The sequence below is a fragment of the Meleagris gallopavo genome, chromosome 4, assembly GCF_905368555.1.
Source record: "Meleagris gallopavo chromosome 4, MGAL_WU_HG_1.1, whole genome shotgun sequence".
Taxonomy (NCBI): Eukaryota; Metazoa; Chordata; class Aves; order Galliformes; family Phasianidae; genus Meleagris; species Meleagris gallopavo.
Genome location: NC_139407.1, coordinates 55,653,414 through 55,665,448, shown reverse-complemented (window position 1 = coordinate 55,665,448; position 12,035 = coordinate 55,653,414).

The following is a 12,035-nucleotide window of genomic DNA, read 5'->3' as shown; positions in this document are numbered from 1 at the left end:
CATCCCTTTCAGTTTTTGTTGGAAATCTTTCAAACCACAACATGCCACAATGCATTTTTGTGCTGTGATATTTGCTATTCAGAGGCTTATGTAGCTATGAATTATTTTTTATTCATCATTTCAAACTGAATTTTGAAGTTCTGAGTTCTTTCTTTAATAGTTCTATCAAACGATGCTCCCCGGTGAGTTTGCGTGCATGCAACCACTTGCAATCAAAGATGTGGCCTTGAATGCTACCTGAACGCAGTTCAAAGGGTACACCTTTTAGATTTTTCCAGGTGCTTGTCAGTCAAAGCTTCCCCCACACTTTAAATACTACTGTCTTTTTAAATATATGTCTGTGTATATATTTCACGTAAAGCATGCATTCTCTCTGAAGATGAGTGGTTCACGCTTCTGCCACTCATACACTATCAACAACTGCTGGTAATCCCTTTGTTATTTTGCTTAAAATGAGTTTCTAGGGGAAAAAAAAAAAAAACACGAACAATAAAAACGTTTAAAGGCTTCTGTGAATGCTTTTCTGAATAAATTGAAGATCTTCAGTTTTGCCTTTTTTTCTTGTCCTGCCTTGCCACATATGCAGGTCCCATCCCTGGAATCTCTTCAGGAATGCTGTACTGAAAGATCAGGTTTCTCTGAAGCCTCAGTCAGTGGATCTCAGCTGTGGATGTGGTTTCACTGGTGTGTGTTCTAACAAAGGCGTTGACAAACCAGACTGAGTTTGGGGGAGGCCCTCAGACTGGTTGGGGCTGGAGAGCTCCCCTTGTGAAGGGGAGCTGGGCTTGGGCCTCAGTTACCTGCAAGGATGTGGAGCTTGGCTCTTTGTTGCTGCACATCATGGGAGGACAAGAAACAACGGGACTGAAGTAAAAACTCAGACCAGATATAGGGAGGAATGGGCAATTGGACAAGTTGCATGAAATGGTTGTGCAGGGTCAGTCCTAGGAGGTTTTTGAGACTTGACTCAGTAGTCCTGAGTAACTGCTCTGATCCCACAGTTGCCCTGGCTTTGGGCATGTGGTTGTGCTATGGATCTCTTCAGGTTCATCTCTACCTGAATTACCCCACGATGTTCCTTCAGGCTGGAAGTTTCATCGGGAACCAGGAAAAAATTTCTGTCCCCTTTCTGGGCTATTCCCCTGCCAAGGGAAGGGTTTGCAGTGCAATCGAATCATGGTGCAGTCTCAAAAAAACACCTCATCTTCTGAGAAAGGTGTTTGCTGAATTGCAAGGGGAGTATGGTTAGGTGTACTTTTCAAAGCTAATCATTAGCAATAATAGAAGTTGATTGTCTTTGTTTACTTGCGGAATCAAAAACTCTACAAAGTCTATAAAAACTAAAACATTTTCTCCTGGTGAGAGTTTCCTTTGGCCAACTGCTATCTTAATGTGAAGAATGAGTGCTGTATCAAGAGCGTTTCTCTTTCTAGTTGTTTCTTGTATATTTGAAGTGGTTAGTGAGCTTGTGTTATGCCTGTGCCTGACTGCTAACTGAAAGCTTCTGAACCCATCAATGAATTGAAACTCAATTTGACAGAAAATAATGGATCTGAATTTTTACAAGTTCACAGAAACAGATGCTTGGAAGTGAGACATTACTGTAATGGAGAAGTTCTGCTGTATATTTGGTATATCTGGATACCAAATATTCTGGTATTTGAGAGGATGAGAATTCTGCATGGTATCTCCTTCAGACACACAGGAATAAGGACAGGATGTATCAGTTCCACTGCTTTTATGACTTTCTTCATTCCTTTTAGTTTGTTGTACCTTTTTGGTCAACTTCAATGTCTCTCTCTCAGGAAGTTTTATTCTCATCTTTTTGCTCCCACAGAATCCAAATATATTAATTTGTTTAAGATAGTAAGTTTAAGATACATAAGGACCATCTAGAAGGTGCAATCAAGAACGTTCATTCTGTACCTTGTCCTGCTCTGACGTCTCGGGGACTCAGTGGCCTTGAGGGAACTTGAAAGTAACAGTGATTCACAACCATTTTTTTTAACTTACTCACAAATGCAATCCAGTAATTAAACAAACTTCAGTAAAGAAGAGTTCCATCATCTTCTTAAGTACTGCGATATTTTTAAGTGAATACTCAAAAGATTTGTTAGATAAAATACAGAATCTTCCAAGGAAAAATTTCCTTCTGGGTTGGTTCTCTGCAAATAAAGGTAATGCAGTGAATTAAAAAACCTCTACTCTAGCTATCGAATGTATGACTCCAGCAAAGAGAAGTGTATTGTATGGTTTTATTCTAACACTTTTGTTATAGCTCTATTAATAATCAAGTTTGGATGAATAAAGTACATAAACCTTGCTAAAGCTTATTTAGGCATGGAATGTCTACAATGTAGTCAGCTACAACCATTCACTACTTCTTTGAGTAGAGTTTTTTGATGATTACATTGAATTTCCAAAGTACAAGTAAAAAAAAAATGAAATAGGAAGAGCATTTACATCCATTTTAATTGGTGTCAGGCATAAATTCATTAAAACAAAAGGGGAAGAAAGACCATTCAGCAGAAACCTCTAAAAGTGCAGATACAGATTTGCTGAATGACAATCGTTCAAGAGATTCTCCTGCAAGGTTGGCCTTTCTTTGAGACATTACGGTCATTAACCACTGTCACACAAAAGTTCTCAAGATAAATGAAGATGAAAGCATACTGCAGAAACAAACTGGTTGTTCCGTACATTTCAATCCATTTATGAAGGAGATCTTGGATACTTTACCTTCTCGTTACAGCTTCGCTTCGAGGTAGTCAGTCTCCACCTGGTACAGATTTGTTTGAATTGTTATTACCATAAATTGTTACATGGTGACTTAAGCCACAATTACGTAATATATTAACTTTCGTGCACAAAAATAAAATTGGGAAACAATAATTAAACTTAGAGAACATAGAAAAATCACAATACTATTGAAGGGGAACATCTGATTCTGATATAAATTTGTACTGCAAGAGTTCCATGAGAGTGAGATGTGAAATTTCATATTTAAAAAAAAAATAGTACATCAAAATGAATAATGCTAATAGCAATATAAAGCCAAATCACACAAGATCATTTCATGATCAATGTAATAAATGCTTATTATTCAGCAGAAAAAAAAAAATCAAGAACAATGTACAAAATAATAGTGCAAGAACAGCTGCAATCTATTTGTTCTCCTCAGTTTTGAGATTTTGGTTAAAAACTTTACAGCTGGCAAGAGATGCTGTTGAAAAACTCAGATTCCACTCAGTGGGCTGATTAAGGCACATCTTTATGGACTTCAAATGTTCATTTTCTGTGTTCACATCTATTGAATTCTGCGGCTCAGAGACTTTCACTTGTAGCGTGCTGTGAGGAAAGAAGTGGGGGTCGGAGAGGGGAGAAAGAAATGAGAGAAAGTTTAGTATGCAACCTCTTTGCCCTGCAAACAAGCAAACTGATAAAGGCGAGGTGGTGGCAGGCTGCCTATACTGGTTTACGATTTTTTGTTTTATTGCAGTATGCTCCAGAAACAGACCAGAACCAGCAGACCAGAACATAACTGTGCTAGGCTCTCCATGTTGCAAAGCTGGATGGGGCTTGTTTGTGTAGGAGCAGCTGATTTTGTTCGTTTGCAGAGATAGTGCTAGGTGAGTCTCCTGCCACCAACATTCCTTTGCACAGGAGAAACAGTCTGCAGCCTGGCCTTCCTTAATTCAAATCCACACTAAAACCACAGAACAGGAAATGGGCAGAAATTATTTTGTCTTTAATGACATTATGTTCGTACAGCCATAAAAAGACTAATATAGAGACAAATCTAGGACAGTAAGTAATAGAAGAGGGAAAAGAAACCCGGTTCTCTGTGGGGATCACTAAGCAAACCGGGACATAAATGTGGATTGAACCATGTTGCCATATAAAGCACTACAGTGGTTCATGCTCAGGTGAGGAAAGGAAGAGGCAGAGACTCTTAATGAAAGAAAAATAACAAAATCAAATCAAAACAACAAACAACCTCAAGAAATGAATTTCAAACCTCTCCATCCCTACTCTATTTCACTGCAGAGATCTTTGTCCCATACGCAACAGTGCTCATCACCATCCTTCTCAAAGTGCAAGACTGGTAAAAAGTGGGAAATATTCCTAATTATTGAGATAGTAAAAATGAAATTCTACATATCGTAATGAAGGTTAGGAGGTAACAATCATGCAGTAAAGTACCTGCACCCACTTGCTCCTATTAAAGGAATCTTTAAGCAGCAGAATACCCCACCTTCTGCATTTCAGGAAGCCAGGTCTACCGCAGAACTTAAGTGCAGATTATCAAGGATTGAATGTGCTGCAGCATGTAGTGTTCACTGCAGTTCTAGTTACTGATTAGGTAACCATACAATTAACTTTGTTGCACATGCCAAGTAGTTGTAAGACTCCATCCTGAGATGTACTGGTTTGCATTACTTAAGTACTATTGGCTGATTCACATTAAACTTTTTCTCTCTTAATGGCAAGAGGGAATTACAGCTTGTTTAACAGCTGAAGTGGCAATTCATTATTTTTCACAGATCATTTGAAACACAATTTTCATGCTCTACATTTTTATGCAAGCTCTCTGGAAAGTTTCGTGCCTTTGTAACAATACAAAGAACATGTACTGCACTTCTAATTTACTAATCCTCATTCCTAACCCTCTGTAAATGGGGTATTGCTCCCCAACCAGTATTTTGTTGGTCCTTACTCTTCGGAGCAATCTTTGTATTGTTTATGCCTTTGCACCTTTTTCCCTCATGGCTTTTCAGGTTTGCACGTGCTTTTGTTACTCTGATTAATTCGTTCCCATTGGAAACAGAGCATGCAGGTGGAAGTGACAGAGAAAGACTTCAGTCAGTATGGTTAAATTTTTGCATTTACAGCCTCTTCAGATTTGAGACTTTGCCCTCTCGCTGTGAGGAAAATCAAAGCCTCAGGATTAAGTACACATGAGAAGGAAGTAGGGCTGACTTCTGAAGTATTGCTGCCTTCCAGGCGCGGCCTGGTATTAAAGCTTGATCTAGGAGCAACCAACTGAAAAACTCAACAGCTAATTGAAGTGATAGTACAGGAGTTTTTTGGTTTTGTTTGTTTTGTCCTGGTTAGCTGAAAGGAACATAAATGCCGTGAGAGTCTAGAATTTGCAAACTCAAGGGCTGGGCAATCACCAAGTGCATGAAGTTCAACAATGGCAAGTGGTAGAATCTGTACCTGCCATGGGGCAATCCTGTACAGACTGGGAAATGAGAAGCTGGGAAGAGACCTGGGGATCTTAGTGGACTCTTAGTGGAGTCTAAGCCAGCAGTGTGCCCTGGCAGACAAAAGGGAAATCATCCCCTGGGCATCAGGCCCAGCACTGCCAGTCAGGAAAGGGAAGGGATTGTCCTCTGCTCCGTGCTGTGTGGCCTCACAAGGAGCACTGAGTGCATGTTTGGGTGCAAGGATACAAGGATATAAAACTGTTAGAGTTTCCAAAAGAGGGCTACAAAAATAGGGAAGGGTCTAGATGGTGAGATGCACGAACAGTGTCTGAACTCCCTTGGTTCATTCAGCCCAGAGCAGATGAACAGAAGGGAGGAACAGCCTGGGGACGTGAAACAGGCTGCCAAGGGCAGTGGGCAAAGCCCCAAGCTGTTGGTCTCTGAGGAGCATTTGGACAGTGGTCTCAGAAGTATGGTTTGATTTTTGGATGGTCTTGTGTGGAGCCAGGAGTTGGACCTTAATATAAGCAAGGTGGAAAGAATAAAGTTAGAGAGCTGCATTAATATATTTTCTAAGCAACGTGAACCTAGTCTTTCATCTCATTTTTGGTTCTTTTGCCAGTAGTGATTTATTTTCTAGCTGTGATGTAATAGGAGGTGTGAGAATTATGTATTTCAATAGCATTTCTAAGTAGATACTGGAAAATAAAAAAATTAAATAGAAGCAGTTGGATTTCTCCACTCAGATCCATCAGTATATTCTACTCTAAATTTTATCCTGTTCTGCTTACGAAAGGTTGGTGTGTATAACACATTTCAAGTTGGAAAGATGCTTTGTACAGCGATGCTTCTGCTAGGAAGAACTGTGGGATACAGTCTGATGCTACCAGAAGCCACAAAGCCTATCTCGGTAGAGCTTGGAATTGGGCTGTAGGTCATTATCTCCTCTCTATATCCTTTTGGTGTCCTCCACTTCCAAGGTGTGCATTGGGTGGAGGATGGAGCTCCCTTTAACTTAATTAGGTGAAATGCCTTGACAAAAACAGACATTTTACTGATCTTAAATGTCAGTCTCCGAAAAGGTTAAAGTGTCCCAATTCTGAAGCCATCTGTTTTCTATTACAGCAATTATCATCTATTTTCTTTTAGTCCATGTGAGAATGACTCAGTCGCTCAGCTTCCATGCACGCAAGTTTTGGAGGTCAGATACAGGTGCTTCTTCACATGGAGTCCTACAGCACCACTCTGCGAGGAGCACATTCAGTCTTAAGAAGTTTTCTAACTCTGAATATAGGAAGTGAGTGCATGTGAAGCAGTGGAGCAGAAGGAGAAGCTGGGTGCTGCGTGTCACTATGGATGTGCTCTGCCTCATCACTGAAGTGTGGGGATGCCTCACGACCCATTGGCTTTCTTTGGCAGCAGTGGTACACGAAGCAAGTGGTTCTAGGAAGCTGTCACTGATGATATCACAAGATTTTTATTTTAGGAATTGTAACGATTCCCAAGTTGCCTTTACTAATCACCTCTGAATTCCCTTTTTCAGCACTGCTGGGAAAAGAGCAATTGCCTTTGCTATTCTAACAAATCATAGAAGACAATTTAAATTAATACTGATGGATTCTGAAGTCCTATCTGTCTACTCAGCCTTATTTATGCAGAAAAGCCTGTGTGGCCAAGTATCCAGGCCTGCCAGGACCTACAAGGACTCTCTCCCCACTACATTTCCCTCCTATTGTTAAGGAAAAGAATAATAAAAAATAATAAAAAATAGAAAAATCTTTCAATTTACATTTCCATTAAATACATAAGTATTTCTTTCTGAAGCTTTCTCTTGTTACTTTAGTTTTATCCAATCATCCAGTTACAGTAATACTGATTCTTACTGCTGGCACTACAGAGCAATTCTGTATAAGATGATAGGCTGCCAAGCACAAAAAGAGAATGATATTCTTTGAGCTTTTTATTCTCTTTGCAGTTTGGAACTGCATTCCTGAAGAAAACCAGAGGAAAATGACACCTACTATATGAAAATGACAAAGTTAAAATAGTCTGGCTAGCTGAAGTGCATGCATTTGTATAGTTAACCTCTGCCTACTATATGTGAAGGCCACACAGGAAAAGTAGGCATAAGGATAATTGCTATCTGTTAGGAGACTTCTCAGCACTTACTGTCAGAGATTACCATCAGATGTTGTGCATCTGTACGCTGTAAAATGTCTGTGCAAGTGTTGCTGCAGGGCTATGCTTCTCTAATCATTAGCAATACTGGTTTCATAGTACAATGTATCTCCTTGATTGGCTGAGCTGTCAGTCTGTTTTTGAATTCTCCTATCTGACACAAGTTCTGCAAACCAGACTTGTTAAACAAAACAACACTATTAATGATGTCCAAATCTATACCTTAGAAAGCATACAAGCATTCTTGATACACTGTACTCATACAAAGTGATGAGGCTTTTAGCCAGAGCATTCAAAAAATGGAGTGGAAAGAGAAAATATTTTATGTTGTTTAAGTTATACACGTACAACCCATTCAATGATTTCCCAGAAAATGAAGTAGTAGAATCTGTACAGCTTAAATGCAGTGACTACAGTACCTCGACACTCATTCAAGCAGAGGCTGATTTGCTAACGCTACATACATTGAAACAAAGGCAAATCAAGCATGCACTGTCAGATTTATTGTCTCTGAAATTTGAACTTGTCTTTGCACAATGCCAAAATGCAACATCAAAGAAATGTACTCAGAAAGTTCTTTATGCCTCATTTCCATTTATCAAATGGGTTCGCATTGTAATAAGAAATAAATATTTTTCAAGTGAATGAATGGAATTGTGTTTGCTAATGCACGAGAGAGAAGCGCCCTGAAAACAGATGGCACACCCAACCAGATCACAGGAATTTGGGGAGATAGCCAGTATGAAGGGAGTGATCTAAAAATGACATGTGAGTTGTATTTAACACAGCTGGAACACTAAGAAAAATAAAACAGTAAACAAAATATAAGAGACTGGAAGTGAACTGAGGCCAAAATACAGTGTGAGAAGTCAGAACCAGGATGGGTGCATAAAATCAAAGAAAACACGAAGTAAATACATATGAGATACATGAGAAAAATAACTAAGAGTTTGTTTAAAGCAGCTTGACTTAGTTTTCTAGTACTGTGGTTTTTAAGGTTTTTTTTTTAGAAGAACCACTATGCTTTGTGGTGATAAACATTATTTGGCACAGAGCACAGAATTGTTAAAGAAAGCAAAATATTAGGGTAAACTGTCACCAAAATGGTATGAAGAAGTGATACAATTTTCAAGCATATTTTATTACTGTTACTATTAAATCTTTTTAAAGAAAAAATAGTCCTGTCTCTAATCTTTCATAGCATACTGTCACTGAAAAACCTTGGAAGCAAAACTAGCTAATAAGCTAACAGCTGGAAGTAAGCATCACTCATTTCATGAGGAACATCATTAATTTTTAGTATCTATTTAGGCACTGCTATGAAACAAGTTGGCCTCGGTTCCACAAAAGAAAAACAATTTCTATGCACTAATGGAAGCTAGCTGCATACAAATCAATTTAAACAAAACAGAATAGCCAAAAAAAAAAAAGAAAAAAAAAAGAAAAAAAAAAAACCCACCTCAAACTGTTGTGCAGTTTTCTTTAGAAACATGTTATAACATACGTGTTTGCTATTTTAACTGTACTTATTCATACTGAAAATGTATTTGTACAAGGTTGGATGTTGGGGCTTGGGTTTGTACGTTCACAACTGAGGATGTTGGTTTGGGCTGCACCGCCACCTCCAAACTACAATGAATACAACTACGTATATCTTGTTATTTGAATTGGATTAATCCCCAACCTTTAATTCAAAATATTTTTTTGGCATTACAAACGCAGTTATGTTATGGAGGGAGATCATCTCAGAAACATGAGACAGTCCCTGTGCGACTTACAAGGCACCAGGCTTCTGAATTAAGGAAGGTCAGACAATAATTTGCAAATTAGTAATTTCCTTTTCTGAGATTTCTACTATTTGAATATAATTTTAAAACAGCTGAGTATAGCGAGCTGATGGACGTGCACTCAAGAACAAATGTACCAAAGAAGAAATTTTTTTTGAAACAAATATGTGTAACTGGAAACACGGGTAACCAACTCCACCCTAATTTTAACAATGGGCGCCTTACCTATAGCTCTTACCTCTTAGTTCACTTTGTAAATAAGCTTCTTATGTTTAAAAACAAGTGACTGTTACTGAGTACTTTGCAGTAACAATCAATAAAATCATTAAGAACACTGAAATCTAACTTTAAGTACATGTTTTTCCCAAAATTTGGGAAAAAGCACCACTTAAGTGAGTGTCAGACTACTTTTGATTTTCGAGTAAGAAAGACATCATATTGTATTTCATCTCCTCGAATTTTTCTGCTAGGCTTATATTTCATATACAGGAAAATAATCCATTATTTTAAGCAAATAATTAAGATTTTAATGGTTGGAAATGTACAAGCTTGAGGGCAAGCCTGTATCAGTAAAATGCCAAATATAATCTCTCGATTACATGATGGTAAGAGGAACTTGTAAGAACGTCCATCCTAAAAGACTGACTTCCCTAAGTGTTCCTAAGTCTTTACATATGAGAGTATTCTAACAAGAAATGTGGAACTTTCAGTCTAATTCCTAGCAGGATCACTATTTAGAAATATTCCACCTTGAGCTACAAAGTAAAAACAAAAAAATTAGAGTACTTACCTAAGAACTGCTTGGAAAAACATGAAGAATGTAATCATGTTACTCACTAATGGCTTAAAAATATGCAACTTATCTAAAATCTTCAAAACCAAGTAGAAATGAATAGGCTTATGCCCTTGAAAAGATGTTATGTGAAGTGTTACACTCAGACAATTTCTATTGACAAGCCTAACCTTGGTCATCACTGAAGAAAAAGCAAGAACCAAATCAGGCTTCTTGTCCCTCTTACAGATACAGCATGACAAAAGGCAAAAGCACAGGTTTTCACCCGTATGACTGAAAGGAGCATAAAGTAAGAGGATGGAGAGGGCTGAGCTGGCAGAGCCACTGAAAGAAAAGTTTGTGAAATGTATGTCTGCATTTCATTTTTGGTAAAGAACAGATAAAGATGAATGCAGACAGAAGTCAAGTTTACTACTGAAAGAAGAATGTGAGACCCACCAGGCTGACAAGAACAACAACAGAATACAGAAAACAAACTTAGATCCCAGAAAACATGAATTTCTTAATAGATATAGATTTATACTTAATAGAGCAACAGATACCATTATACCAGAGAACACTGAAGAACAATCTAGAACATAACACACGCCTACCATGTGCAAAAAATCATCAGAAAAAGGTCCCCTTTGTTCAGTTAAGAAAAAATGTAAAGAGAGACATAAATTGCTAGACCTATTCCACAAGAGTACAAACAGAAAGAGTTCTAGAGTTCCGAGGCATCCACAGCTGTTGGCCCAAAAGCATGGAACTAGGAAGACAAAGCCTGCGTATATTCCTGCTTTGGAAAAGACATGTATCTTTCTTCTGCAGGAAAAAAAAATAAAAATTACCTCCTCTTAAGAAAAGGTGGATTAAAAAGTAGTCATGACTACTCAGAAAAGATTTTCCATGCTTGGATTTGAAGAAATCTATGACGAAGGCTGACTGAACTCCTGTTTATATATATTACAAATCTATCAGGTGTAAGAGATAAATTAGAGAACAGCTGAAGTACACAATGAAAAATAAGCAGTTAAAAAATAGGATGAAATTGGACTGATAATTCTGCAACTCTTGCAAAACTGTTTTGGCATTCACAAACGTGCAGTTTGGAAATAAGAGCTGATGCCTTAAACAAAATGCTGTCCTTAAAATACACCTTGAATTTATTTATGTTAAATTACTACCGAGTTACAGAATAAATTCAATTGAGAAGGAACATGAAAAAAACAGAAATGTAATTTCTAATAGCATCTAAGTGTTGTTTACCTAAATTGAAACAAAATTTCAGATAAGTTCATAGAATTCTTCACAACTCTACACAGTACTGCAAACAGTGCTTAGAGTACTGCTAATGAAACATTGAAAAAAAAAGAATAACTTCTACTACTCCCAATTTTTGTTTAAACAATGTTTGTAAAGCACAGTTCTGCAGTTAAAGCAAAATGAAAGGACAGTGCTTTTTAAGGGATGAACTGATAATTAATGCAGTAGTATATTTGGCCTGAAAAACTGAAGAAGGATTCTGATCACTCAAGGGGAGTCTGTTGATTGGGTGAAAGAGGAGGGAAAATCTACTCAAGAATACATGCAAAAAATAGCTCAGTCTTATCGGCACCGTAAGTCTTCCCCTTGCTTTCTAAATCTAGAACATACCTTTTTTGAGTGTAATCAAAGACCACTGAGTACTCGTCATATCTTCAAAATTGCTAGGATAACTACTAATTTCTTTTCCTGAGAATGAATTAAGCAAAAACATAAGGACACATTTAGATGGTGTTATCAATTCCCTACACAAAGCTAAAAATCTATCACTTTATTCTGAATTGAGAACAAATAAGAAAGCGTGAGGTTCTTAGTTTTGGAGGAAATAGAATTAAAGTGATATGATGTAACAATACTGAATGAAATGAAAAGAAAAAAATCTTTGTAAAACTGGGTATATAGATCCTACACAAAAGCATAGTGAACTCAACACTAAACTACTGAAATTTCCTGGAGGTGAAGGAAATGGAAGACTTGAGCTGTGTTCTTTGAAATAAATTTTCCATTCAAATAAGCTCAGAACCTTCAAAAAGCATGACAGAC